We start from the raw sequence: 20,060 nt of genomic DNA, 5'->3' as shown, positions 1-20,060 counted from the left end.
ACACCAACACTAAAAGCAGTCGCTAAGAAATTGCTCGATTGCAACCGCAGAAGCTTATCGTAAAAAAATCCAGATACGAGGCGTCGCAATCGGCACAATAGATAGCCGAATTAACAAGCGATAGGATAAACGGCGATTTATGAGTTTGTGCGTTCTGCTGGAAAGCTCGACGGCAAAATTTTATCTACGTGCAATAAAAGTCGACCGCGCGGCGAAACGATCGATACATTTCCCGTTGTCGATGAGCCGCGACAAAAGCTTTAGTTGCTTTCGCGTGAGTTCTCGAAAAAAAGGTTGGCATTCATCGCTCTAACCGAAAATTTCACAGGTCATTTTGGCGAGGCGATCGCTTGTCGCGCGTTTACGGTCAATGCATCGAGGCTTCTGATTCGCGACACACTGCCACCGGCCCGAGTCGCGCATCCTAATAGTATTATTACGGGATACGGACGGCTATAGTTACAACCGCTACCATCTATTCTCGCTTCTTCCTTCGCACCCTGCCACTTTTCGTTCTTTGGTACACCCTTTACATGCTAATGCCTCGCTGCTGAATATCATACGGGCGGGTTCTGAATATGAAATAGTTTGAAATTGGAAAGGGAACGTTGTCCCGTTCCAACTCTGTGCTCTATCTTTCTCGGCCGAGACACGACGCCGACAGAGTTACCGTGACGCGGACGAATAGCTACCCCCTATTTCAACCGTACTTACTTCTGAAAAAGACGCAGAATAAGAGAAAAGACAAAGAAACTCGAATCTTATCGCGCTCACGGCGATTAGTTGGACGTCGCCGCTTGCAACGGTGTCAGTTAGCATTATTATTTTCACCGGAAATTACGAGACTGCGATTTATCCCAAATATCACGGGACATCCTGTATTTGTAAAATAACAGTAAAATAATAATTGAATTACATTTAACTGCGCGGGAGATATTGATTACTTCTAATAGATATGTTTCGCACCTGCCCGACAATAATTTCTGCGAGGAAACTCGGTAGTCGCTCGTAGCATAATTCAATTTTCCGAAGATAACTTACGTACACAGAGATATCGGAATTGTCGAATGCGCGCGCGTACGTGTAATTGGCGTTATATCGATAATTAAATAAAAATTTTGCTTTATGATCACTCCGTCTAATAAACTGTCACATAGGATAGTGCGTGTCGAGAGCACGCGTTTGCAAGGTAATAAATTATCGTGCGGTCAAACATCATCACAGGTAATCCTCGTATCATGCTCCCCTATTTCCACATCCCCCCTAATATACTGCAACAGTGTAGCCTTGTAAATTATCGCGACTCGATGCTATAAAATACAGAATATTCAACTTTGCATGATTATCACGCATGCTCATGATCACAACGCTTCGCTACTTTATTAACTCGTGAATACATTATTGGAACAAAGACGTCGATTAGAAATTTATTATGCATCAATGTGCACAAGACTGAATCCTGTGATTTACTAGCAGCATAATTTACTCCAAATTGCGAAACGCCCGATAATACACAATAAATGATTTGTTCGCAAACAACAATCAATTTCATCATGTTGAACCTATTCTCTGGGGCAACATTTTCTAAATACTGCGATTTAACGGAGAAGATAAATTATTACAATGCTCCACACGATAATTTTTGTCTCCGGAATAAATGACGAATGCGTGAATAGAATTTCGTTAGTCGATTGTTAAACGATTTAAATCCTATTTATTCGTACATTTATGTATATTTGTATATTATATATTAAATTAAAAAAATTAAAAAATGTATTATAATTATTGTTCTATAATAACAAAGAATCATTACAGTAAACGTGAATATTATAGCTGATTTACCGATAAATCAACATTAGACATTTATGCTCTCACAATTGACAAGAGAAGTATTAAACTGAAAAGAAAATCTTTCGAATTTAGCATCTTGTACGCAGACGGATCCAGATAATAAATCTGCAATGAAAGATTATTGCGCGATGATCGCATAGTACCATCATCATGCAACACGCGGTACAAGATTAGGCAGCTGATTCGATTTTGACGAAGCCACCATCTACAATGCGCTACGCTAAAAATGGAGATTCCAGGAATTTATGGTTTTCATTTCTTGGACGGTGTCGGACGTGTTATTCGCGGTGTACGTGACGAAAATATTCAACGAGTCAAATGTTGGTTATCGTCGTGTCGTTTTAAAAGGAGCGCGCGCATTTCAAGTAGCATACACTGGTACGTAAGTATAGTGTCTCGTATAACGAGCAGTAATGATTTTATATTATAACATGAAAATTATTACTTTTTCGCCATTTTTCCTTCTCTTAAGGTATTCATCATGCGAATCAAAATTAAATACAATGCCAAGTCTGCAAATCTGACGATATAAAATCAATTCAATAAACAATAATCAATAATTACTCGAATTAACAGTCAATCGATAGAATTGCAAGATTTATCTGTAGCTTTGTTTTTATTCTGAAATTCAATATTCAAATTTTATTTTTTATTTTATCATATTTAAATAACTTTCAACTTTGAATTTTTGCATATTTATGTAACAACTATCGACTTTATATACATTTTATTCAAGAATTATTATATAGGTCGCAAATATCAGTCGTAACTCGTTTCTGTTGCCGCCTTCTTCAAAGCATCTTTCCCATCTCGAACGATAAGGGTGATAAGAGTCTTATTACTCCACCACAGAGCGATATAATGCATGATATGAATACGACCCTTTTCATGATATAACGGGCTTTTTAATGGGAAACCATCGAAAAAAATCGGAAAGGAAAGAAAATACGATACCGAGCACTATCCTATCCTATCTGTTCATGTGCCGAAATAGAATCGATCGCAAAAATATCTCGTCTCGCGAAAGAGGCCCATTTCCCAAGACGACGTCCGGTAGCTGCTTTCGTTATAAGAGAGCGTCGACGAAGCGAATTGGGTCGGCGTTCTTTCGACGATCGATCACGGGTTATGCCCAGGCGTCGTTGTACTGAAGGAAGTTCAAAGTTCGTACGGATGTCGCGAACGCGTCTTTAGAGACTAGAGTATCGTCGTAAGATTGTCATGTAACGTTGTCAATTGTCATACAAAATAGCTCGATCTGAGCCGCGAATCTGAAATGGCCCGAAAAACGGCCAAACTCATGCAAGACGCAGTCTCGAGAATGTTGATATCGAGATGGTTTCCTTTTGTCGGAGATAACGCGGCTCCTCGGTTAGTAGCAGTCGTAATCATATAAATAGATGAGAAATCGCGTGAGAAAAAAAAAGCTCGAAATACTCATCACACACCCAAAGATCACACAGCGCGATCTTTCGTATTTGCGAAAAATAATCTGGATATGGATAATTGAAAAACTAAATTAAGAATTATTGTGCAAAAAATAAATGTTCTTATTAGAAAATCTTTCTTTCTCTTTTCAAGTAAAGTTAAAAATTGAGTAAGAGAGAAGGAAATAAAAGTTTGTCATATCTATCTTTAATTCTATTTGCTTTTAGGCTATTCCTAGCTTTTTTCAGATATAATTCTTTCAGATATAATTTTAATCAAATTTTAATCTTCCACGTCAGTATACACGCATAAGTGTACACATATTTCTTTACATTCGCGCGATATCGGAAGCTTTACGTGTTCGAAACGGCCATGACAAATAATGTTCAGTAAATAAAAGCTCTGCCGGGAATAGAATTCGATATTCTCGATGTCTTAAATCTAACTTGATGATAAGATTTCATTCACTGCACTTGTTATATCTACACAGCAGTAGCGACTGTCGCGAGTTCGCGGCTATGTACAATGTACATACATGCAAGACAAATACATATCGCCTGAGCTCCCTCACACACACAGACTGGCAAAGAGCCACGGAGAGACTCGCGGAATTCTCGTGGGAGGCTAGAAGTAAAAGCAATTGCCCCACGGTACGAACAAGTCGCGTCTTATTTCTGGTACAGGGGCACGCCCGCGGAAAGTCGCACGACCCCGAGAAGAGCTTATTATCCGTTACGAACCATCGTGGGGTGAACGAGCAGTGCCGGTGACGAAAAATGAAAGACGAAGAGAATCGGAGATGAAAGGGACTGAAAAGGAAACGGACTGAAAGAAAAATGGAAGGAGAAGGCGGGGAAAAGGAAGAAGGGGAGAAGCTGGAAAAGAGAAAGAGCAGAAGAGAGCCCTCGACATCATTGTCGTCGCCCTTCTAGACGCCGACCTATTCTACTACGTGCATGTTTCTCCAAATTCCCCAGATTCACGCTGCGAAATTCCAACTTCTCAGACCGAAGCACACGTAATGCTAAGTGGATAACCATTAAGCTTGGGAGACGATGACGAGGAAAAGAAGGGTATAATGATTTAAACGTGTACTTATGCGGCGCGTTATTTGTCCTCGAGATGATGTGCATTAGGCAAATGAGCATGGAAGGATTAGGGAACCAGACTAAGAAATTTAACTGTCAAACCAGTGTTTTCCTCGACGCAAAATGGAACGACAGTTTATGTCGTTTTTTAGAAATATAGATAGAATATTGTTTATACATATTGAATAAGTCAATTGTATAGATTATAGAACTTTTGGTATAAATACAACTCTCTTGAAAATAATATAATATATATTTTTAAAGGAATGAATTTTTTATAAGAAATAACGGAATTATTAATTTATGCTCATATTTCTCATGTGTCTAAACCATGAAAGTCTCACAAGTCTCGCTTAATTAAGTAAATTGCGTAACTGCTGAGTGAGGTATTAAACAGATTAAAAACTCGCATTTATATTACGTCTCCAAAATTGCGAACACGCTATCATGAATTTCTAAAACGCAACTTATATTATAAAAAACTGTTTCATATACAGAATATATAATCTATGAAAATTTTAAATATAAAAAGATTCAGCAATCACGTAATATATTTTTTTCTTGTGTATATGTATTTGTATTTATAATATGTGATAAATAATAAACGATAATGTAGACTGCATAATTCATCAATGAATTACATTTTACAAGAATAAAGAAAAGTGATAGAAAATAAATATATATTGCATTGATATCCGTCGTTAATCGAATAAAGATCACTGCAAAATATCGAGACTGTGAGGAATATAAAAATCATTAACGCGCTTCCTTGGATATTTCTTCCATTAAATAATTGGACCAAATGGACCAAAAAAGGACCAGGATTATATAACGCTTTTATATAGTTGAAACGCATTACATAGAATCACGAGCGATCTTAATTCCGATGAGAATAACGGCGAGGTCGGCGTGATTAACATATCTGTAGCAGCGAAATAGAAAAAAAAGAAAAGAATAGAAAGGAGCGAGTTGAGAAATGAATACACCGCCGATAGTCGAAGGAGCTGAAAGGAACAAAACTGCTTGCGACGCGACGAGTAAGAGATTGAAAGAAAAAAGGTGCGGAGAACGGGACGAGCAAAAAGACGCGAGAACGCCTCGGTGTCATTGTCATATTTCTCTTACAGCCATAAAACGATCTATACTTCCTTACCCAAATGCTCACGATCTAAATCTTGGGAATTTTATGCAATCGCAAGTACCCGAAGTAAAGTGAACTTACTAAGCGGTAACACGAAAGAGAATATCGACGAAGATGCAATATATATAGGATACTTTGTATGTGCATACTGTATGCATGTATGTACATATGTACATTACAAAGAGACTTTCTTCTTATATTCTGATCTGGTATTTCCTATTGTTACTTTATCTTTCTTAAAGTAGATTTAACATAAATATGTTATAAAAAATTATTTCTACCACTTTCCTTTAGTTAACTTCAATGGTAAATTTTGAATTGTACAATTTAAAATAGAAGATAATATGACTCACGGATACGATGCGCAACAGCGGAGTTTAACAGCAGAATTGTAGCTTCGTTGGTCTATAACATACAAATTAAAAATTAAAATTATAGCAATGCCCGAAGAAATTAATATTTAAATATCTCAAAAAGTAATACTATATATTGCTATACTATAGTAATACTATATATATAATAATAAATGCTAACAAGATAAGAACATAGTTCCCGAAAAAATATTCAATTATCTTAATTAATATTAAAATATTTCAAAGAAATTAATATATGCGTGTCGAATCTTATTCGTATCTTGCAAACAGATATTTAATAACATAATTACATAATTTCTAAACAAATATTCAATAAAACTGATATATTCAAATATTTTAAAAAATAATTATATACACTGGGTCTATCGAATTTTATTCGTATCTTGCAAACAGATATTTAACAAGTCAATAATTACATAATTCAAAAAATATTCTATTATCTCAAAATCAATCTTAAAATAAATATTCAATTATTCCAATTATCTCAAAATTAATATTAAAATACCTCAAACGGTAATTATATATACGTATATCAGATTTTATTCATATTTTGCGAACAGGATATATATATTTTACAAGTAATTACATAATTTTTTAAAAAATATTCTATTATTTCAAAATTAATTTTAAAATAAATATTCAGTTATTTTTATTATGTTAAAATTAATATTAAAATGTCTCAAAAACATTATAATTATACACATTACGCCTGTCAAAACTTATTCGTATATTGCAAACAGATATTTTACAAGATAATTACCGAAAAAAATCTTGTAAAATATATGCTTTTGAAACTTAACCGAGAGCAAATAATGAATGAATGCTGCGAACAGTAGATAGCAAATAAGTAACCGAAATACGTACCTCCGAGTTGCTCCGCCGTCGCCCGATGCCTCCCAGGCCTCCTCCTCCTCTCAGGTTAAGGTTCCTCCGGTGCTGCTTCCTCCCCCGGTAGTCACATAACACTCGCGAAAATAAGGTTAATTACGCCCGTGCGCGCGCTAATCAGCAGTACGCGACGATCGCGTACTTTGCACGGCACTCCCCGACATTAATCGCACGCGACGCGCACTTTATCACTCTACGACGGAAAACTTATGAGTCGAGGAGAAGAAAGGAGCCGCGCAGAGTTAAAATTTAAAATGCCGAGTTTATTACTACCGTTAGTTACCGTTCGTCGCGACGCAACTCGGAGCTCGGAGTCGTGCCGCTTCGCGCGCGCGACATTACGCGTTAGTGACAAAAAAAAATCTGGAGACAATGTTGCCAACTTTGTTCCGATGTCGCGGATGCACGAAATCAAATTATTGATTAACCGAAAAACGCGACCATATTCTAAACCATATTCTAAAACGTACGAGCGAAATTAGCGCGTGATACAATAATTACTATATCTAGCTCGTACATATATGAATCCCGCAAAATGTATATGCATCTATTATTAATAAACGACATAAACGGCACATCGAAGCTTTCCCCCGAAACACAGAAATATAAGCGTACCTATTACTCCGCGCTCTCCATTCAAAAGGTGCTCGGCAAATTACATTCGATCGATATATAAACCTGGCGAAAGCGTTGCACTCTCGCGAAACGTAATCAAATCCAATCATCGTTAAAGAAACAATTGCCGCGCGTAAATATCAAAGTAAAACGATAATTTATAACGCTCGTCCGCCGTGTTCAGCTCGCGGTTTCCACGTTCAAACGAATAACAAACCATGCGAACTATATCTGCCTCGACAAACAACCGTACGCCCCTAAATACAATTTACAAGCAGCTAATTATGCACGCGAGTTAAGTCGCTTCTATTTCCTCTTTTCTATCGAGCGTCAGAATATGATACGGGAACATAATACGTTTTAAAAGTTCCTTCAAGAGTGAAATTGACGAGAGACGCTTTCCTTTTAGTAATACGCCAGAGATTCGTTTACCTTCGACGAGATACTCTTATGGATACTCTTACACGTCGTACGAGCGTTACTATTATACCGGCAATCTTTAATCGTCCGTAGTTCGTCGGAGCTCATCCTGCTTGCGATCTCGTCGCGATGGCATTCCGAAGAGTAATAAGTAATAACGCGGCCGACTCGAGCCGCGCCGCGGCGCGCCGTATACAAGTGATCGCCGCGCCTCGGTAGTGGGGGTGGGAAGTAGGGGCGGCCTGTTTACGCAGTAAAGGCCTTCACACACAAAATCGCGTAAGGACGTAAAACGTAAGCGTAAGAAAATCGACCAATCCCAATCAAGTATTGCGCTGTACGTAATCCCAGTAGGGGAAAATACTCGATTGGGATTGATAGATTTTCTTACGCTTACGTTTTACGTCCATACGGCATTTTATGTGTAAAGGCCTTAAGAAGCGTTCAATTCGTAACGGCCGACGCGACGGCATACCGCGCGCGAGCGCGTACACACACAGACAAAAGGCAAACCGCGCCGCGTGCCCGGCGTGCCACAGGGCTATCACTCGTACGTCGCAACTCGAGCCGGTCGGATAAATCGCTCCTCGCTCCGCTCCCATTACCTTTCGCAACGCGATCCGCGGCAAGTGTCACGAGCGCGATTACTCCTGCACGGGCGATCAGAGAGCGCTGGTAACGCTGAATAAAGATGCTCCACAACGGTAACGTCGCCGGTGGGGAACGGGAAGAGAGCCCTCTTTGCTAGTTCGCTCTTTCGTGCTTTTATCGTTGAAAGCGCGAGGTAACACGCGCATTCGGCGCATTGCCGGATCCGCGACTTGAATAACGAAAAGCTTCGATACACCGAGCGTTTATTAATAATGCATGTACGCATATTTCGCGGAACTCATCGTTCGCTTGAAATATATTCCGCGAAAATTTTGCTTGTAAATTTTAATATATTTGGCTCGTCGCGTAATTTGCCAGTTAATCATTAATTTGACTTTATCAATTGCGTCGCCTGATTGGTTGCGCGAAATAAAGTTGGCAACATTGATTGTCTTGGAATTTTTTGGTTAATAATGTGGCTACATGAAACGTTTCCGAGTTGCATCAGTTGCATACTTGGCGCGTTTAATTAAATTATAGCAACTAATAGCAAGTACGGTCGTGAAAATGACGCGTTTTAATTGATGTGAACGTTCTTTTCATGTCGCAAAATGATAAGTGATAAGATGCGTGCCGCGTGTGATTAACGTCGGAAATGCCGTGCAAAGTACGCGATCGTCGTATACACTGCTGATTAGTGCGCGCCCGTAATTAATTTCATTTTCGCGAGTGCACGTGAGCGTCGAGAGGAAACTATGGTGGAGTCTAACCTGAAAGGAGGAGGCCTGGGAGGCATCGAGCGACGGCGGAGCAACCCCTGGCAAGTGTAATTCCTTACTAATTACTTATTTGTTATCTATCATTCGTAGCATATCATTCATTTTGCTCTTCGTTATTTGAACGATCTATCTAACAGTAATGGCCAGTCTACAATGAGTCGTTAGTCGTTAGTCAGATGTCGGAAGAAATAGTTATAAGCGTAAGCAATCGAAGGCCTGTAATCGGTGATCGTAAGAGATGGCATTTGGCCAATCGCTTATGATTGCCGATTACAAACTTCCGATCGCCTTATGACATGTTTATGACTTTTTTCGACTCTCTTCCGACATCTGACTAACGACTAACGACTCATTGTAGACTGGCCATAAGAGAAAAGTTTGCGTCTAGGAAGTTTTGAAAGAATATAATCTTAGAAGATATTTTTTTCGGAAATTATATAATTATCTTGTAAAATATCTATTTGCAAGATACGAATAGCATTCTATATAGGCGCGTATATAATTATAACGTATATAATTATCTTTGAGATATTTGAATATTAGTTTTTGTAATAATTGAATTTTTTTCAGAAATTACGTAATTGTCTTAGGTATTAAATATCTATTTGCAATAAGATTTGATACACAAAGTACGTATGATTATTTTCTAACGTACTGAAATAGTTTGTAAAACATCTATTCGTAAAATACGAATAGCATTTGACAGGCGCAAAGTATGTAATTATCTTTGAGATAAGTGATTATTTTCAAACGTATTGAAATATTAATTTTGAAATAATTTAATTTTTTTTCATAAGTTATGTGATTATCCTGTTAAATATCCATTTGCAAGATACGAATAACATTTGATAGGTACAAAATACACAGAGTGACGCACATAAAACCGCAAAATATAGTTTTTAAAGTTATATTTTGTCTGCATCTGTCTCTCCGCGTGAGTCACATATATGCTATATTCAATTGAAGTACGCGTTTTTATTGTGGAGAAGTACGTCGGCACATGTTCTTTCGTGAATGCGACACATGCGCGGAAATACGAAATAAAACTTTAAAGCTGTACTTTATGTTTAGGGCCGGTTTTATGTGCGCCATCCTGTATAATGATCGTGAGAGATTTGAATATTAGTTTTGTAATAATTGAACATTTTTTTAGAGATTACATAATTATCTTATTAAATTTATATCTATTTGCGATACAAACAAAATCAGATATACTCAATATGTGTAATCGTATTCTAAGTTAATCGTATTGAAATTAATTAAGAAGAAACGACAGGAATAATTTTATAACACTCTTATATTAATTCCGATTAATTCTATTTTTTTTTAAATCTCGAGAGAATAAACTCTGAGAAAACAAAATGGTTCTGCCAACTAATATAATTATAATATAATTACTCTGAATGTTTAGTAGCTGCAACTATAATTTTATAAAATCCTGAGAACAAAAGTTATAGTTTTTAAAATTATTAAAATACAGTCGTAGCAACAAATGTGATGTTGGATATTAAAATTCGTAGTATGTCGCTATTAAATAATAATAAAATAGCGAAATTACTGTATACAGTTATGTAAATAACTTCATAGAAATGCTATAACAATTTTTTCGGTTTAGACATTTTTTTAAATACATAAAAATTTATATATATACATATATATATAAATTAATATGCCATAATAACATACTATGACACATATTTTGCTAATGATATATTTTTCGTTAATAAAAAATTGTCTTACATTACTATATTCTTGTATTCCACCCCAGCATATTTATTACAAATGGTCAACATTACTATGTTTCCTGAGTTTGTACAACTTATACATTTTTCTTATCGCAACTTCACAATACATAGTTGAGAGGCTATTTTTCCTTAGTTTTCTGGTTGCTGGTACTATCTTTTTTTCTCTGAGTGTAGCAAACAGCAGGAAACAGAATAGGGGAAATTCTTTGTGATACATATATATACATTTCCATAATATAGGGTATCTCGTATATTACATAACTTTGTCGATATTTCTTTTCGCATTATCGTTATCGCTATAGCAACAATCACTTCACTTCACTTCGTGTACTTAAAAATCTCTAAGGTTTTGATCGTAAAGATTCGGTGAGGAATACATCGTTTTATGGCCGTAAAAATTAGAACAACAATAGAGAAGTGCCTTCGCGTCCGTACCGTTCTCCGCAACATATTCTCTGAATGCAGGCCATTCTCTCTCATCGCAATCTAACAAATTGAAGAAAATATCGAAAGCGCGTTCGTCTTCGGGGCTCGAGAGTTATGGACGTCGTTGCGAACGGATGCGCGTGACCTGCGATAAAAGCGCAGATGCGATGATGAACCGAAAACAGCGACCGTTTTTCATTGCGACTAGATACAGGGGAAGCGTGCAATCTGTTCCGGTGTAGCGCGTGAGTAAAATCGATTGGGAGGGATACGATGAGGCAGCGCTAACGCCAAGTTCGCGTTCCATTAAGCGCAACGGTAACACCGCGCCCGGTGGTGCGGTGGTCTGTGCAGTGGAAACTCTCCATCGTGTAACGCACGCGACATGCACTCGCATGAGCGTTTCGTGCTTTGATAACAGAAAGCGCAAAAAAAAAGATTAAGCGATATTAATCCGTTAAATCTCGTAATCCCCTTTGAAGCTCTTTTAAAAAGAAAATGCATCATTTTTTTTTCTCTCCCGATGAAACCTCGCACCGGCAGAATTCATCTCTGATTGAAAAAATGTGCGAAAAAATTTCTTATTGTACGAAATTACTAAATGAGTATACTTATTACTTTATAACTCAAGTTTCGGAGAAGACACGAAAGCATCTACCAAACCCTTTTTTTTTTCACTTGAGTGGATATAAACGTCTTTATAAGTCACTACGGAGTGGCACGTGAGTGGAATCAACTGGAAGTTCCCAAAGCGGCTCAGCTATAATTCTCACAATGCGAAACCTTTTACCTTTTTTCGGTGATTAAAATGTACCGCCGATTACACTCTATGGATAATTGCAGACGTACGCGAAATTTCGGAGTAAAGAGGCGAAAGAAAAATCCGTTACACCGTCCATAATCATATGTGATTTTTATTTTTATTTTCGCGTAGCAAAGAACACATTATTGATTAAATTGGTACACGGAAAGAACGGTTTTGCTGAAATATCTAAAAATTTAGCATAGATACAGATCTGAAAATAATTTTGCTGCACCTACAAAATAATTATAGTAGGTCGCTGAAGTATGGTGATAATGCTGTAAAAAATTTTGACATTTTAGCAATCAGTGTTTTGAGTGTTCTACATAATTATTTTGATGATGCAACAACATTATTTTCAGATCTGTATCTTAGCTAAATTTTTAGATATTTCAGCAAAACTTTCTTTCCGTATATGAATATATATATGTTGTTTAATGCAAGAAGATTAATTTAGAATTTTAGATTAAATTTTCGTTTATATTACATCAATAGTAAATATTATTATAGAATTATTAAGATTGTATATAAATTACGATGCTTATCTTATCAATTAAATTATAGAATTAAAAAATTGTAAATTATGCTACAGACATTAAACTCTTTATCTTTTTCTTATTTGCATTATTATTTTTTATTACTGTCGTATATCGTCTATTTTCTTTTCTGGTCGCAATCTCGAAAATCATGTGCATTTTCACACGATCGAGCATGATGTGTGGTTACTTTTACTTTACCATTTCCAGTTCTTGCTTCGTAACTCAATTACTTGATCGATAGAATCTTCGGGCGTACTGACATTCCCGACCGACTTGGATAATAAAATCACATGAATTCCCAATTGATCGAAAGCGCGCGATAAAACCGTAAGATGGTAAGAATGAACGATAGGCAGAGATCGATTTTTTTTTCTCCTCGAATAGTTAGAGCTATCGATATGGGCTACTTCGAAGGGGGCGCGTGAGTGGAATCAATTGGAAGATAGGAAGGTAGCGTTGTAGCATCCAAGTAGAAGTTCCATTAAGCTCGAGCAGCTCAAGAGGCAGCTCTCTTCGTACACTCGGGTAGTCATGCGACCGAACGACGCGTGCTCGCAGCTGCAAGGCGATCAAGCAAGTTTCTTGGAACTCGGACTCGCGCAGTGCTACCCGGGACAATGACTTGTAATTAAGGGTAAGATCGACCGCTTGATATTCCGCGATGACCCGGAAACTACGGCGCCGGAAGCTTCGAAGCTCTCTTCTAATGGCCGACAACGATCGGCTGGCAAAAACTGCTGAGTTATTTATTTCACGTGAATCTAACTCACGCCCGAACTAGTTCCGCTAGGCTCGAACGAATAAATGGTATGATTTAAAGTTCATTTAGTTTCAGAATCCATGCTGTATAGAAACGCCCGGGTTATCAATTATTCGAGAAGCTCTTTACTTGATTTCGTTTCTTGTCGTTGTTTTGGCGACTTCTGGTGAACAAGTTTCTAGTAATTGCGACCATTTTCCCTCTACTGTAACAGAGATTCGCCGGACCAAATTAGAGGAATAAAAAGTAAGCTTCTTTTAAACCTCTGAGGAAGTAGTTATTTTAGAAATAGAAATTTTTCCAAATAGGGAAAGCGGACAATACATTTGACATTGTTCCGGCACGGAAAATACCCTCGCATATCAGAGTGTAGTGACTCTTTTGGCGCGAAATTCTCTACACACAATAGGAAATTCCACAGATATTTTAGCTTTCAACTTCTGACGGGACAAAGCATGTCTCTGGCCACGTGCCGTCCCTTTGGTACGCGCAAAGATCCCATCGTGCGAAATCGTGGGCGAGAATCGGCTCGCTTATTCAAGTGGAACGCGTGGGTGGGCCTCGAGAATCGGCTCGAAGACAAGACGCGAAGAGAGACGTCTCTTAGAGATGTTCGAGAACGCGAAGTTCAAGAACTCTCTTTCCGTGGAAAAAGGGAATTGAGAGGAAACGCTACGGCGCGGCTGGGATAGAAACGCGCCGTCGGTTGTTCGACACGTGATCGGAATACCCAGGTCGTCCTCCTTGAATTCCACGTTTCCCTTCTCAGTGTAGCTGGGTTACGTTTCCGTGCCATGAAGCTCGGATATAATCAAAGCGTGTATCCCATGTCGATAGAAGCGCCATAATGGAATCAAACCGCGTCGAATCAAATCCACGGGGTCGAGATTCCGCAACTGATTATGATGAATCCTTTACGACGTTATCGATCGCCCGACGCGATATCTGTAGCCTCGGAGCTTTGTCGGCCTTACTGCGCGTTCACGAATGAAATATGACGCCGGTTGATATTGTTTCCGCGACGGAAACCAGCTATGCGAAGGAAAGCGCGTCGCGATATCGTACTCGGAAATAAGCGAGAGGTTTTCCGGAATTCGGAGCGCGCGGGAGTGACGCGTGATAAACCGAGATAGAAAATGTTATATCGTGTATGTGTAGTGTGCGCGATGAACAATATTTTCCTGATATGCCACATATATATGACAGCAATTTGCTGCCACATTTAGTCAGAATAACTTGACGGTTAATTATCATGTCAGAAAATGATGCTATTGCGTCATGCATTATTTATCTTGTATACGCGAACACCGGCGAAGCTTACTAGCAAATTTCACGAGAAAATTCCGCAGACGATCTACGTATACATACCATCACATCCTTTCGTACACTCGTCTCGAGTCGTCTCGATTTGTTTCCAGGTCTCTCGGTTCGCTTTACTCGGTGCCTCAGTTGTGCGAAGCTTTTACAGTGTAAATGGAGAGTGCTTTCTATCGGCAGCAAAAAAACAGTAGAACAAAGTGCTCCGTGATCTGTCGGTGTATTAGATAGCCGTACGATAACCATCGCGTATCGTTCTACAAACCACATCACGTCGTTTCGATGGCTCAGCCAATCAAAGTAATGATTGATCTTTCCATCGAGGATCTTGAACTTATAAAAGGCGATTACCGTTATTAAAGATATTTCAAGTAGTCCGTTTTTATTGCTTTCACAGAAAAAAAACAAATTTTAATAATCCTGAAGATGAAAGAATCTGGGTAAGAAAGAGGTAGATAAAACGTTTATCAGAGAGGAGAGTATTTGATAATTGGACCGCGCGGTTTGCATTATTGAGAGTTCACGAGAGATCTCTTGTTTTCTACAAGTAATTCATTACGATATTGCGTGCTTTGCATAATACATGCAAGAGATAAGATGTAAAAGACAATTGGCACGGCGAATTGTTATTGTTCAGTTACGGCAGCAATTTCATACACATGTAGAACCATTGTATATGTTATACATATATTTTATCTTAATTGCAAATCTTATCTATTTTCTGTAAAGTAAATATCAAATTTCTTGGCTATACTTATTTAGTTTTTATTTACGATTTAGTTTTTACTTACGTTTTTTGTAACGATTATATCACCGTTGCTAAGGATAGAATAGAAAGACAAAATAACTGTTCTGTTCGGCAATAAACAGCAAAAAGCACATTTTTAATTCACATGCTCAAATATAACATATAGAGTTTTACAATCGGTTCAAACTGGACCAGTATTAGCCCTTCGCCCGTAAACTGGGTCATAAATGGCACAAGCCGAAATTCAAGATAGAATACCGCCGAAATGAAAAGGGGGGGGGGGCTTGCCGTCCCTCGTAAAAAAAGTAGGTAGTGAGGAGAACTCATGCCCAAAGTTTCGTTGGAATTCGCCAGTGTGTGCTTGACCAGCAGCGAGTCAAAGTGCGTCCAGTGCCACTATTGACCCAGTTTACGGACAGTGCCAGACTTTCGTGCAAGTAAGTAAAATTAATTTAACGTCATTTTCATATTACTACAGTTATTTTTAACTTATATAAGTGATATTTTTTTATGATTGTGTATATTATATATACCTATAACCTCAAAATTTGAGTGGATGAAAACACGTGTAAAAAGAAATTACATGTACTTTCAGGGTACAATGGATGATCAAGCGACAAATATCAGATATTATTTACGAGAAAGACGATTTTATATGATTTTTTAATAAAATAATGTAAAAATTACGTTAAAAGTCTTATTTCTCCTTAACCCGAAAAAGGCCATTTTCAATCCTCAGAATAATTATACTTTTTAAAAATGACCCATATACAGAATTTTTTTCTTGAAAGTACACATATTTAACTATAAAACCTCATTGGAATTTTTTATTTTGATTTAAAACTCAATGAGATATGATTTTTTTAATAAAAATGGATTTTTATCAATTTTTTGCATAAAGAATTATTTATAAACAATTTATCTTATAATGAATCGCTAAATAAACTTTGGGATTATAAAATAGGATAGTATACAAGTATTACAGAATTTTTTCAGATTTTTTGAACACTATTTACTAGGTCAAAATAACGACAGGACATTTATGACCCAGATTACGGACGATGCCAGTCAAATTATAGTTTACGGGCGAAGGGTTAGTTATACTGGCCCAGTATTAGGCCGATTGTAAAACCCTATATGGGAAGTTATTTTTTTGTCGGATTTATAATCGCATTTCTGCCGAAGAACTCATTTTTATTTTTGCAATCGTAACGATTTATCGTGTGTGTATTATTGCAACGCAAAACAACAATAATATGTAAATTACTGTTGTTTATTATTGCAATTTACTTACTTCTTGCGGTTGCGAGTCTTTTGTTATATCCGAAGAATTTTATTTGCATAATAAGATTTCAAAAAGAAATTTAATTAGCTCGTTAAATGCTCCAAAAATGTCCTGACAACGCGACGTAGCAAACGCCACCGCCTTTTATCTTTATTTTCGTGCTGACACTGCTGACAGTACACTTACAACTGTGTTAAAAGAAAAACCATTTTCGAATACGGTTACGATATCGATTACACAGTGTACAAAGAGTCACATATGCTGATTTTGCAAATCGGTAAAGGTGAATTTTTAAAGTTTGAAAGCGTGAAACGAGATTGAAAACGATTTGTAAAAAAGAAATGAAAAGAGAGAGAAAGAGAGAGAATATGTAGAATGAAAAGAACAGGAAGACAGAAATGCGCGAAAGGAGAAGTAAAACAGAATGTAAAAGCAAATAACAGTCAGAGAAAGAAAGAGAGAGAGAGAAATGTGAGAGTGGTAATTAGCTGTCGTTCTAAACTCATATAGCCAACCGGATCAAGTACTTTTCTGAGAAAGTGCCTAATTCCATGCTCGACACGCCCCGTGGGGATCGAAAAGGTCTGCTACCAGTTACATTACCTTCCAACTCTGTTCATCACCTTCGACCATACCAATCATCTCCTGTTAGCGTCGCTTTTTGCGGACTGAAACCTTTCCAAGGAGGATCCAACTTTTCTGAGCATGCGATACTTTTCCATTCCCCATTAAGGATCGCTCTGACGTCGGAGCGAACAGACTTACGTTATACTGCGGGGTCGTTTTTGCGCCAATCTCTCTTTCAAGATAAGGGTACGACCAACTAAACACAAGTCTAGAAAAACGTGCCCTCTGCAAAGTGAGAACATTAGCAAGAGTGGCAAAATTTTAAAAGATCCTTGTTTATTTTATCTTTATTTCTTACAGTCTACGGCTTTTAATGATTTGTCAATGTTATTCATTTTTGTATGTGAAAGATAGTTATGACGAAGCACGCATGAAAATATTGTTTTTCGCTACACGAGATTCAACAAACTCAATCAGTTTGTTAGCTGATTAAACGGCAACGATGAAACAGGACTCAATTTTTCGGATCCGCGAACGAGAAAAGGTTTATATATACCCGCATATTCGCGTATAAATTCGTCACAGAGCGAACATGTAGTGTGCGCATATGCAGGCAGGGAAATTCGGTCTCGTAAAAATGCGCGCCGCCAATCGCAATCATGCATGAATTTACTCGGAATTTAAAAGACTGCTAATAACGCAGTAAATTAAATGTGACTAAAAAGCAACCTTCCTCGATTTTATATTTCCTCACATTCGATATTTCATCTTTCTCGTCTACGGAATATAATTCCATGCGCTGCATTCCACATACTGCATTTATCTGCATCAGGTAGGTATATTAAAATATATCGATGTAACAACAACTTATTTTATCATAACCACCATCACAAAAGTAATCGATTTCAAAGAACTAATTTAATATTGTTTTTCTGATATGCGATATATTCATTGTTTTTCTGAATTTTATGATATGCGATATATTCATTTAATAGATATATCAATTTTTTTGAAATTTACATTATCGCAAATGACACTTATACAATATTAATTATAAACTTTTGTCTATTACTACAAAAACGTTTTTTCGCAAAGTTAAAACTTAGTTAAATCTCAAAGTAACGGCCATAATATCGTTCAAGGGCAATTATTTAAATTCTCCATCTTGTGACAACATCGTCCGTAACATTGTAAGAATAATGACGTTTACATTGATTTGTAGGGTAATGTAACGTCGTAAAAACTAAAGTAAAAGCTCCATTTTCCGAGGGAAGACCGCGCTACCGCTAGAAATACTTGCTTTAATTTAGCGCAAGGTTCAGCAATTGTGCGCCAATAAAACCAGCCTTATCGCTCGGGAATTGAAGCGGTTAAACTTAATTCGATCTCTTAAATCAGCACGCTGAGATTTTAATCAGCCCTTAGAAGCTTCGGGAGCAGTCAGGACTATCTTCAGCTCCGTAGATGGCGTAGACGGTATGTTTCTCTTTCATAAGCGCGATTAAAGACTCTCAGAAAAGAAAACCAAACGGTCATCACCTTTCTTCACGGAGTCTTCTTTCTGATGCCAGTTCTTCCCTCCACATTTTTCTTATTTCTCCGCCTCGTTTAAAGCCTACCCTTATAATTTTATTTATCGTCCTGCGGGACGTTTCGTCTCTCCTCCGTTTTGTTTCCTCATCCTATACTTTTAAACAGTTTCTCGTAACTTTCGCAAACAGGTGTCAACAACCTTATGACTCACAGTAGCACCATTACGGCGCATCAATTTAATGTTTTATTTTATTTATTAAAAAGAAATATATTATAAATTTTATACGTGTACACATTTTATATCATATATTGTACATTTTCGTTCCTTTTTCCGCATAAATAACGTTTTTAGTTCACGAATCAAACTTTCTTATCACTTTGCTTCTGACTCCTTTGAGCTCTAACAAACGATAGATTGACGTAACCATACAAAATGATGGCAATCTTCAATAACTCTCTTCCAATGTTTAGTTGTTCTAACCAACTCGATTTCAAGCTCGGAAGCTTGCGCGCCACAGAACCGACGTCCAAGCATCACAAACTAAACTCCACTTTGTCCAACGCATTGATCCGCGAACGATATTAAAAGGACCCCACACAAACCGGCAACATACACGACCGTGGCTTTTTCAGCATCTTCATTGCCTTCGTTACTCTGTAGAGAGGAGGGAGGAGGCATTGTATCTCGAGACCGGGATGCTTTGTAACCGGCCAGCTATTTAAAATCCAGCAACGCTACGCGATGCCGATAATCGCTATGCCCGCTGGGCGTAATTAGAGCGGACCAGACGAGTTTATTATCTTCCTTTGAACATTCTAACGAACGCCCCAAAGCTATGTGAAACGCGCGCGTTACACCGAATTGTCTTTGGTCCAGCTTAGCCTCTTCTTAAACATAAAATAGGATATGTTATTGTTGTCCATTTGGCGAAACCTTGGATCACGGTATTGGCAGTATTGCCCTGTCGAAAATGTAATCGTGGTAGCATTGAGAACAATGCATCATACAAAATCAAAATACAATGATATATCTGTCAATATGACGTTTCGTTCTGTTATATAACTATTAATCTGTGTCATCTCGTCTTTACGGTTTTCAGTCTGCGGAAATGAATTAAAACGCTCGTTAAATTGTGAAAATATATTTTCTATATATACATACA

General features: G+C 37.5%; 1 protein-coding gene across 3 annotated transcripts in view; it reads left to right on the top strand.

Moving 5' to 3' along the window:
* LOC112466546 (limbic system-associated membrane protein-like) overlaps positions 1-20,060 on the top strand; it is a 127,882-nt gene that overhangs the window by 68,137 nt on the left and 39,685 nt on the right. Inside the window, exon 1 of one of the 3 annotated variants that reach the window (XM_025034686.1) lies at positions 13,234-13,321. The exons of the other annotated variants lie outside the window; for them this stretch is intronic. The gene's annotated coding sequence lies outside the window, so the exon portion shown is untranslated. Of the gene's footprint in view, positions 1-13,233; positions 13,322-20,060 lie in introns of those variants that run through there. 3 annotated transcript variants of the gene reach the window in all.

Source organism: Temnothorax curvispinosus, unplaced genomic scaffold (assembly GCF_003070985.1).
Source record: "Temnothorax curvispinosus isolate PA1 unplaced genomic scaffold, ASM307098v1 QBEX01016327.1, whole genome shotgun sequence".
Lineage (NCBI taxonomy): Eukaryota > Metazoa > Arthropoda > Insecta > Hymenoptera > Formicidae > Temnothorax > Temnothorax curvispinosus.
Note: the sequence above shows the minus strand (reverse complement) of the source record. Positions and strands in the feature narration are given on the sequence as shown.